This window comes from Rhinopithecus roxellana, chromosome 7 (genome assembly GCF_007565055.1).
Source record: "Rhinopithecus roxellana isolate Shanxi Qingling chromosome 7, ASM756505v1, whole genome shotgun sequence".
Lineage (NCBI taxonomy): Eukaryota > Metazoa > Chordata > Mammalia > Primates > Cercopithecidae > Rhinopithecus > Rhinopithecus roxellana.
This window is the reverse complement of record NC_044555.1, coordinates 46,044,725-46,055,783: the sequence shown is the minus strand read 5'-3', so window position 1 is coordinate 46,055,783 and position 11,059 is coordinate 46,044,725.

Sequence of the window (11,059 nt, the reverse complement as noted above, 5' to 3'; positions counted from 1 at the left end):
GTAATAAAGAATAAAAGTACTATTAATAGGTTTTATTTTCAGTTTGTTTGTAGACTTCAGTTTTCAATTACCTCAGCTAAATAAATAGGAGTGTGGGAATGTTGGGTCATATGGTAAGATAATGTTCAATTTATGAGAAACTGCCAAATTGCCTTCTAATGTAGCCATACCATTTTGCATTCCCACAAAAAAAAATTTCTGTCTACATTCTTGTCAGTAATTGTTAATTCTCAATTTTTAGATTTTAATCAGTCTAATAGTTAATGCTATCTTACTGTTGTTTATAAATTATTTTTAACTTTCCAGCCTCTGTAATATAAGATTGCACACTAGAAAGTGGTTGGGATGAACACTGAGGGCTGATTTGCTATATCTACAACAGGTTACTTGAGTTGCTTGGGGGTACAAAGATAACAACTGGGGCAATTGTTAACCTCAGTTGGCATTTTCTACAAGACTGAAAATGCATATTAATCAATGTATATAGAGAAAAAATGCTCAAATGAAAATAAAACATCAAACATCTCAGTGAAAAACATGGGGAGAAAAACAGCACCATTTGATCTGAGTCAGAGAGTATTTATTAAGCACCTGCTACTCACAAGATAGTGTGTTAGACACTGCAGTATATCTAAGGATGACTGAGAAACAATATAGCACCTTAATAAGTCTGTACATTTCTCAACTTCCAGAAGGACTCCACTGATAAACTTATTTTCTTCCCTCTATTTGGTAAGATATTCTTCCTCTATGTACCCAGAGCATATTGAAATATAATTTGATAAATATGGAATAGGATAAGGGACATGAGCATTTTAGATTTAAATCCAGGTATCTTGGCATACAAGCTCTGTGACATTTCATAAAGTTTCTTAACCTCTATGGATTTTTTTTATTTTAAAAAATCTGAATAATATTATACTATGTCTAATGTATTTAAAAGTGTGTCTAATGTATTTAATATAGGTAAAATGAATAGTATACAGTATGAGCTTAGCAAATATATCAATTAACACTATCTTCTAGTTCTATTAATCTAGTATACAAAATCTCTAGTAGCTGCCATAGAGTTAGATATATGGGATGGGAATGGTCGAGAGAAAGCAAGAACCTACCAGGTAGAATTTCATGGAACAATTGAAGTTTAATCTGGTCCATAAAATACAGATAGAATTCAACAGATGGAGTCTGGGAGGATGACATTGCCTAAAGAAGCATTCTCCCTAATAAAACATTTATTTGCATAGAGGTTGAAACAATCTGAACAGTAAAATTTAGACTGTATTTTGTAAGAAATGTTTCTCATTAATTTTTACTTTAATAAATCACCCACATTAATGACATATGCACATAGTATATTGGAAAGTAATGAGACCAGTGATTCTTAAAGAAAAAAGGAAATGTCACTCGACTAAAATATTGGAATATGACGGGAATAATATCTGTTTTAAGGAAATATTCTAAGCTTCCAATTCAATACTTAAGATGTTTACAACTGAAAATCATCTTTCATTATCTGCCTCACTGGGCACACGTTGGCTTGTTTACTGCCCTGCTACATACAGTCTTCTTTCCAAGAAAGTTTGGTACACAATATTGGAAATTTAAAGACAAAGCAAGTCAACCCCAACCCCAGGCTAGCCAGCTACTCAGAGCATTGGATTTCCAAGGCTGTCAGAAGCTCCAGGTGTTGCTTGTAGAAATTCACCTAAAGAACTCACCAGCCTAAAAAACATGACTTTCTTTTTATCAGTCTGGAATAGTTTAAAAAGAAACTCTATTTTTGTAGGCTGACATATTTTGGAGAAGAATTTTGGAATCCCACAGTGGTTACTACCCTAACCTTTACCAGAGGCAGTGCTTCAGTAGCATACATCAGGTTATTTAATCAATTTCCCTCTTTTAGAACTTACTAATTTTTTCAAATTTGGCCACCAAATTCCACCAAATGAAACTATCACTTCACTTAATTTGCTTGTAGTATGAATATTCAAATGGCAGTCTCCAAATTATAAATTGTCTAGGGACACATTTGATATATAGTCATAGTATTACACGAAGTGTTCTGATAGTTATTTTGGACAACAGATTAAAAATTATTTTATTCTTTAATTTGTAAAAAAATAAATTATCTTTCAATAACGAAAATGTCATTATATTCAAAAATGATCCTCAGCAGAACATGAGACATGTAAACTGTCATGAACTGTCAAGTGCAAGATATTTGAAAGATTAATATATGCCTTTCATTTGATTCCAAGGACATTGGTTACATAACAGCTGCATTTGGTCAGGTGATTCTTCAGAGAATATGTTCAAGAAATGTGTCTTTGAATTTAGCTTAATAAAAAATTAGTTTCATATGTTAAAATATAGATAGATTATAGATAGATGAAAAATTTAAGGTAGAAAATAGTGCAAATTAAAGTGCTTTTTTCCCTTCTCTTTCTAGTTTTCTAATTTTATTTACTTTATTTGTTTTCTTTTGAAATTGAAACATCTAGAATAAAATTTGTTTAAGTGAATGCATAAGCACACAAAATTATTTGGGCCAGAGAGAAAAGTTGTGAGGGCCTGTAATTACCTTATATATATGCTTGTATGCTAAACTTCTGCTTCCTAATAGTGTGTTGCTCCAATGTACCTCTAATATTTTCCTACTGCTAAAAGTAAGAAGATAAAGTAATAAAAATAAATGTAAAAGCAAAATTGAGGAATTCATTTTAGGTCCACTACCAGAATATCTCCTCTCAATGAAAATATGTGGAAAAAATAACATGTCTTCTCAATGTCAGATGGCTACTGTAATAGATTTACTTGAATTTCAGGGGCCACATAGTGATTCATAATTAGAATATTTGAGCAGTGACTTATCATGGTAGAGGTATTTGGCAATGGCTATGGTGACATTGAACCTATCCACTGGGTAAACCAAAAAGCTACTAGTTTTCAGTGGGGGTCAAAACAAAATAAGGTTCTGCAAAATATCCAGGCTGCTATGCAAACCATACTGCTACTTGGTTCATATGATCAAGAAGAGTCGGGCTGGGCGTGGTGGCTCACGCCTGTAATCCCAGCACTTTGGGAGGCTGAGGCAGGTGAATCACCTGAGGTCAGGAGTTCAAGACCAGCCTGGGTAACATGGTGAAAACCCGTCTCTACTAAAAATACAAAAAACTAGCTTGGCATGGTGGCGGGCACCTGTAATCCCAGCTACTTGGAAGTCTGATGCAGGAGATTCATTTGAACCCAGAGCCAGAGGTTGCAATGAGCAGAGATCATCCACCGCACACCAGCCTGAGCAATAAGAGCAAAAATCCGTTAAAAAAAAAAGAAGAAGGAAGAAGAAGAAGAGGCGGCGGCGGCGGCGGCGGAGGAGGAGGAGGAGGAGGAGGAGAAAGAGGAGGAGGAAGAGGAAGAAGAAGGAGGAGGAGACTTAGTTGTGCTTGACCATGTCAAAGGCCAATAGAGATGCCGTTTGAATCCTTTATCAGGCACCTATAGGTAAATCTCAGTGCTGACTCCTACAATATTGAGACAAACCCTCGACATCCTCTGTAGATAACTACTCTTTTTATGTACAATAGTTCCTGGCCTGTTACTGGGCCTGTGTAGAGAATGGGCTCTTTACCATGGGCCACCAAGTTACTATATGACCTGAGCTTCCCATCATAAAGTAGGTGTCATCTGATGACAAAATGAGAGATAAACATAGGGGTCAGAGAGGTGAACACACCACCTACACAATTCCGTTGTAGGATATGGCTTAGATCTGGCCAATTGAAGAGACAACTTATAGAATCGAAGAAAAATGTTCAAATTGTGTATCTGACCAAGGTTTAATATCCAGCATCTATGAGAAACTTAAACAAATTTACAAGAAAAAACACCATTAAAATGTGGACAAAGGTTATGAACAGACACTTCTCAAAAGAAGACATATATGAAGCCAACAATCATATGGAAAAAAGCTCAACATCACTGTTCATTAGAGAAATGCAAATCAAAATGACAATGAGATACTATTTCACACCAGTCAGAATGGCTATTGTTAATAAGTAAAAATAACAGATACTGATGAGGTTGCAGAGAAAAAGGAACGCTTTTACACTGTTGGTGGGAGTGTAAATTAGTTCAAACATTGTGGAAGACAGTGTGGAGATTCCTCAAAAGTCTAGAGATAGAAATACCATTTGACCCAGTAATCCCATTACTAGGTATGTACTCAAAGGAATATAAATTGTTCTATTATAAAGTCACATGCATGCATATGTTCACTGCAGCACTATTCACAATAGCAAAGACATAGACTCAACCTAAATGCCCATCAATGATATACCGGATAAAGAAAATGAGGTAACATACCTTCCATGCAATACTCTGCAGCAATAAAAAAGGAACAGGATTATATTCTTTGCAGGGAGATGGATGGCGCTGGAGGCCATTATCCTCAGCAAACTAACACAGGGACAGAAAACCAAATAAAACATGTTCTCACTTATAAGTAGGAGTTAAATGATGAGAACATATGGACACATGGAGGGGAACAATGCAAACTGGGACCTACTGGAGAGTGGAGAGTGGGAGGAGTGAGAGGATAAGAAAAAAATAACTAATGGATACTAGGCTTAATACCTGGTTAGTGAACTAATCTGTACAACAAACCCCCATGACTCACATTTACCTATGTAACAAACCTGCGCATTCTGTACACATACCCCTGAACTTAAAATTAAAAAAAAAAAAAATAACCATAGGCAAGGTGAAGACAATTACTCAAAGAAAGGATCCGGCATAGAAAATAAATCTAGATCTGGATTCTGAAACTTACTGACCTGAGGAGCATTTACCCTATTGTTGATGTATCCTAGGGAGTTTCAGTTTTCCAGGAGAAGAGCCTTGGTGGCCCGTACAACAGTAGGGGGCTTAGACAAGTGGGTATTTACCAACTAGTGCAGAAGTATTTAATATTTTATCAGCTATTGATAGAACTATATGCATGAATACTAGCTGAATATTATCCCTTAAAGATGCCATGAGTCATGTCTTTTCTTTCCATGATGAGAATCCAGGCTGAGAATATAAAGAAGAGTGACTTAGAAGTAGAACAGAAAAACAAACTGAGAGCTTTTCTTGGGGAGAGTGCTGGAAAAAGATGAGGCACTAGAGTAAAAAAGATTAGATATGACAAAGAGCCCCAGAAAGGATAAACATAGGAAGCAGAGACAAATATTTTATTTCAAAATTTTGCCAGGGGCAGGTCTTGCTTACCTCTTTTCTTCTTCTCAGAAGTTTAATAGCACTACACCTTAAAAAGTGAAAAAGAGAGAGGGAAAGACATGGTGGTAATAGCACAAGACTCTCTAAAAATTCACTCTTTAACAATCCCTCTCAGGTCCATCACAATTTGTCAAGGTAGGGAAGGAAGAACATTCCTCTTTTCCAGTTTTCTCTCTGACTTTTTAAGTAAGTAATGCTGAGTAGTTTAGGGCATTGCTCCTTCTATTCCTTTGTAGAAAGTGACATAACATTTTTAAAACATATTTTGTATTCTTAGTTGGGAAATAATTCAGAAATCTTTAGTTCAAAATCTTCCTTTGACAGATGAGTAGACTGTGTCAGCAAGAAAGGGAAGTATCTAAGTCACACAACTGGTAATTGGCAGAACCCAGACTGGAACCCAGGTGTCTCGAAACCTAGTCGAATTTTCTTACTTACTACCCCATGTAGCTTCTCCCTGGATCAAATTTTCATAGCTGTCAGTTGCAACTTACTAACAGCTATGCCTATTACCAACGTTTTTCATGCCAGTGAATTACATTATTTTTGTCTTTTTGTCCAGTAGCCCAATTCCATGAGTTTTAAGGCATTTTTATGGATACGTTTCTGACACTGAGGCAATTTGTGAGTTGACCTCCAATATGCTAAACCAATTCCATAGTCCTGTAAGAAAACTTCTGAGTGACTGCTGCCTATTTTAAAATACTAAGGCAGCATGCAATTGTAGCCTGGAATGTAAATGTGATTGACGGTTTTCATTATTTATGAAAACACACCTTCACTTCAGATAGTGAACCATAAAATAGAAGACCATAAAGAAATAGAGTCCTGGCAAATGAGAAATAAACAGATGCCACAATTTATAGTGTTACTAATGGATACCCTCTGTTAACACTACAATAGCTACCAAATCTATACCATGGGGGACAAATTTTACTTTTGTCTGTTATCTGTCAGAATTTTATCAATTTCAGCATTTATAATGTCTATGAATATTTACTGCACTACTTTGAGTATCATAGTAATGTTTTATGTATTTCATCACTCAACTCACTATTTAATAGTTTATTTGAAGTTACAATCATTGTCACAACAATTTTTCACATTAAACACACATCACAAAACTAAGTAAATAATGACCCAGATTAAATTGCTTATCTCAAGTTAACCACTTACTCTGGAGTACTTTATATAGCTATAATAATAGCAATAATTTGCATTTGCATATTTATAATGTATTAAAATTATAAACATTGTGTTTTATATGCATATCACCAACATACTGTCTTCTGAATAAAAAACACATTGAGTTATAATTTAAATATCATAATATTCATCCTTATAAAGTATACAATTGAGTGAAATTTAGTATACTCAAACAGCTGTGCAACCATCACCACTATCTAATTCCAGAATATCTTCACCACCCCGAAAAGAAATTCCTGAACCTTTAGCAGTCATTCCTTATCTGACCCTCCCCACAGCTCTTAGTAATCAATAATCTACTTTCTGACTCTATGGCTTTACCTGTTTTGAATATTTCATATACAGCCATCCCTCGGCATCTGTGGGGGATTGGTTTCAGGAACCAATGAAGATACTAAAACCTGTGGATAATTTAGTCCTTTACATAAAATGTTATAGTGTTTGCATAGAATCTATGCACATCCTCCCATATACTTTAAATAATCTCTAGATTACTTATAATACCTAACACAGTGTAAGTGTTGTATAAATAGTTGTTATATTTTACTGTTTATGGAATAATAATGAGAAAAAAGGTGTATATATGTTCAGAATGAATATGACCATCATAGCCCTAGCTACAGTTTCAATCCATGCTTAGTTGAATTATCAGATGGCAGAACTCACAGACATGCAGAGCCAACTATAAATGGAAACACAGAGTATGTGATGTTTTGCTTTTAGCTTCTTTCAGTAAGTGTGGTTTCAAGGTTCATCCATATTGTAGTATGTGTCACTTTATTACTTTTTAGTACCAAATAATATTCCATTGTACGGATATATTACATTTTGCTTTTGTCATCTTTTTAAGGACATTTGGGTTGGTTACACTTTTTGGCTATTCTGAATGATAGCTTTGCTATGAACACTTATGTATAAGTTTTTTTATGATCATATGTTTTTACTTCTCTTAGGTATATACTTAGAGGGGAATTGTTTTGCTATATGGCAACTCTGAAGTTAAACATTCTATGAAATTGCCATATTGTTTTTAAAAAAGGCTACAACATTTTATATTCCCACTAGTAATGTATAATGATTCCTATTTCTCCACATCCTTGGCAACACTTGTTATTATAACAATTGTATATGTAGATAACATGTATTTCAGAAATTATTCATTCATACATATATAACATAAAATATAGCTATTATAGTCAGGTGTAAAGTAATAATTCATTGTAGTTTTGATATGCCTGTCTCTAAAGTGATGTTGAACATCTTTAAATTAATCAATTTTTAATTGCCTTATATAAAATTTTGTTTTTGAGTTTTAAAGGCTCTTTCTATATTTTGGATTCCAGACATGTATCAGATAAGTGATTTGCAAGTCATGATGATTTTGAAGAATGATTTTTTTTTTTTTTTTTTGAGATGGAGTTTTACCCTTGTTGCCCAGTCTGGAGTGCAGTGGTGCGATCTCAGCTCACTACAACTTCTGCCTCCTGGGTTCAAGTGATTCTCCTGCCTCAGCCTCCCGAGTAGCTGGGATTACAGGCATGCGCCACCACACCCGGCTAATTTGGTATTTTTTTTTTTTTTTTTTTTTATACTTTAAGTTCTAGGGTACATGTGCATAACGTGCAGGTTTGTTACATATGTATACTTATGCCATGTTGGTGTGCTGCACCCATCAACTCGTCAGCACCCATCAATTCATCATTTATATCTTGTATAACTCCCCAATGCAATCCCTCCCTCCTCCCCCCTCCACCCTCCCCATGATAGGCCCCAGTGCGTGATGTTCCCCTTCCCGAGTCCAAGTGATCTCATTGTTCAGTTCCCACCTATGAGTGAGAACATGCGGTGTTTGGTTTTCTCTTCTTGTGATAGTTTGCTAAGAATGATGGTTTCCAGCTGCATCCATGTCCCTACAAAGGACGCAAACTCATCCTTTTTTATGGCTGCATAGTATTCCATGGTGTATATGTGCCACATTTTCTTAATCCAGTCTGTCACAGATGGACATTTGGGTTGATTCCAAGTCTTTGCTATTGTGAATAGTGCGGCAATAAACATACGTGTGCATGTGTCTTTGTAGTAGAATAATTTATAATCCTTTGGGTATATACCCAGTAGTGGGATGGCTGGGTCATATGGTACATCTAGTTCTAGATCCTTGAGGAATGGCCATACTGTTTTCCATAATGGTTGAACTAGTTTACAATCCCACCAACAGTGTAAAAGTGTTCCTATTTCTCCACATCCTCTCCAACACCTGTTGTTTCCTGACTTCTTAATGATTGCCATTCTAACTGGTGTGAGATGGTATCTCATTGTGGTTTTGATTTGCATTTCTCTGATGGCCAGTGATGATGAGCATTTTTTCATGTGTCTGTTGGCTGTATGAATATCTTCTTTTGAGAAATGTCTGTTCATATCCGTTGCCCACTTTTTGATGGGGTTGTTTGTTTTTTTCTCGTATATTTGTTTGAGTTCTTTGTAGATTCTGGATATTAGCCCTTTGTCAGATGAGTAGGTTGCAAAAATTTTCTCCCATTCTGTAGGTTGCCTGTTCACTCTGATGGTAGTTTCTTTTGCTGTGCAAAAGCTCTTTAGTTTAATTAGATCCCATTTGTCAATTTTGGCTTTTGCTGCCGTTGCTTTTGGTGTTTTAGACATGAAGTCCTTGCCCATGCCTATGTCCTGAATGGTACTACCTAGATTTTCTTCTAGGGTTTTTATGGTATTAGGTCTAACATTTAAGTCTCTAATCCATCTTGAATTAATCTTCGTATAAGGGGTAAGGAAAGGATCCAGTTTCAGCTTTCTACTTATGGCTAGCCAATTTTCCCAGCACCATTTATTAAATAGGGAATCCTTTCCCCATTTCTTGTTTCTCTCAGGTTTGTCAAAGATCAGATGGCTGTATATGTGTGGTATTATTTCTGAGGACTCTGTTCTGTTCCATTGATCTATATCTCTGTTTTGGTACCAGTACCATGCTGTTTTGGTGACTGTAGCCTTGTAGTATAGTTTGAAGTCAGGTAGCGTGACGCCTCCAGCTTTGTCCTTTTGACTTAGGATTGTCTTGGCAATGCGGGCCCTTTTTTGGTTCCATATGAACTTTAAAGCAGTTTTTTCCAATTCTGTGAAGAAACTCATTGGTAGCTTGATGGGGATGGCATTGAATCTATAAATAACCTTGGGGAGTATGGCCATTTTCACGATATTGATTCTTCCTATCCATGAGCATGGTATGTTCTTCCATTTGTTTGTGTCCTCTTTGATTTCGCTGAGCAGTGGTTTGTAGTTCTCCTTGAAGAGGTCCTTTACATCCCTTGTAAGCTGGATTCCTAGGTATTTTATTCTCTTTGAAGCAATTTTGAATGGAAGTTCATTCCTGATTTGGCTCTCTGTTTGTCTGTTACTGGTGTATAAGAATGCTTGTGATTTTTGCACATTAATTTTGTATCCTGAGACTTTGCTGAAGTTGCTTATCAGCTTAAGGAGATTTTGGGCTGAGACCATGGGGTTTTCTAAGTATACAATCATGTCATCTGCAAACAGGGACAATTTGACTTCTTCTTTTCCTAACTGGATACCCTTGATTTCTTTCTCTTGCCTGATTGCCCTAGTCAGAACTTCCAACACTATGTTGAATAGGAGTGGTGAGAGAGGGCATCCCTGTCTTGTACCAGTTTTCAAAGGGAATTTTTCCAGTTTTTGCCCATTCAGTATGATATTAGCTGTGGGTTTGTCATAAATAGCTCTTATTATTTTGAGGTACATTCCATCAATACCGAATTTATTGAGCGTTTTTAGCATGAAGGGCTGTTGAATTTTGTCAAAAGCCTTTTCTGCATCTATTGAGACAATCATGTGGTTCACTTACACTCCCAAGGCTAAACCAGGAAGAAGTTGAATCCCTGAATAGACCAATAGTAGGCTCTGAAATTGAGGCAACAATTAATAGCCTACCCACCAAAAAAAGTCCAGGACCAGATGGATTCACAGCTGAATTCTACCAGAGGTACAAGGAGGAGCTGGTACCATTCCTTCTGAAACTATTCCAATCAATAGAAAAAGAGGGAATCCTCCCTAACTCATTTTATGAGGCCAACATCATCCTGATACGAAAGCCTGGCAGAGACACATCAAAAAAAGAGAATTTTAGACCAATATCCCTGATGAACATTGATGCAAAAATTCTCAATAAAATACTGGCAAACCGGTTTCAGCAGCACATCAAAAAGCTTATCCACCATGATCAAGTGGGCTTCATCCCTGGGATGCAAGGCTGGTTCAACATTTGCAAATCAATAAACATAATCCAGCATATAAACAGAACCAAAGATAATTTTGTATTTTTAATAGAGGGTTTCTCCATGTTAGTCAGGCTGGTCTCGAACTCCCGACCTCAGGTGATCCACCCGCCTAGACCTCCCAAAGTGCTGGGATTACAAGCATGAGCCACCGCACCCAGCCAAGGAATAATGTTTTAAAAATTTTGATGAAATACAATTTATCAATTTTTATTCATTTTATACTATTGGAGTCATATTTAAGAACTATTGCCTAACCCAAAATTAAC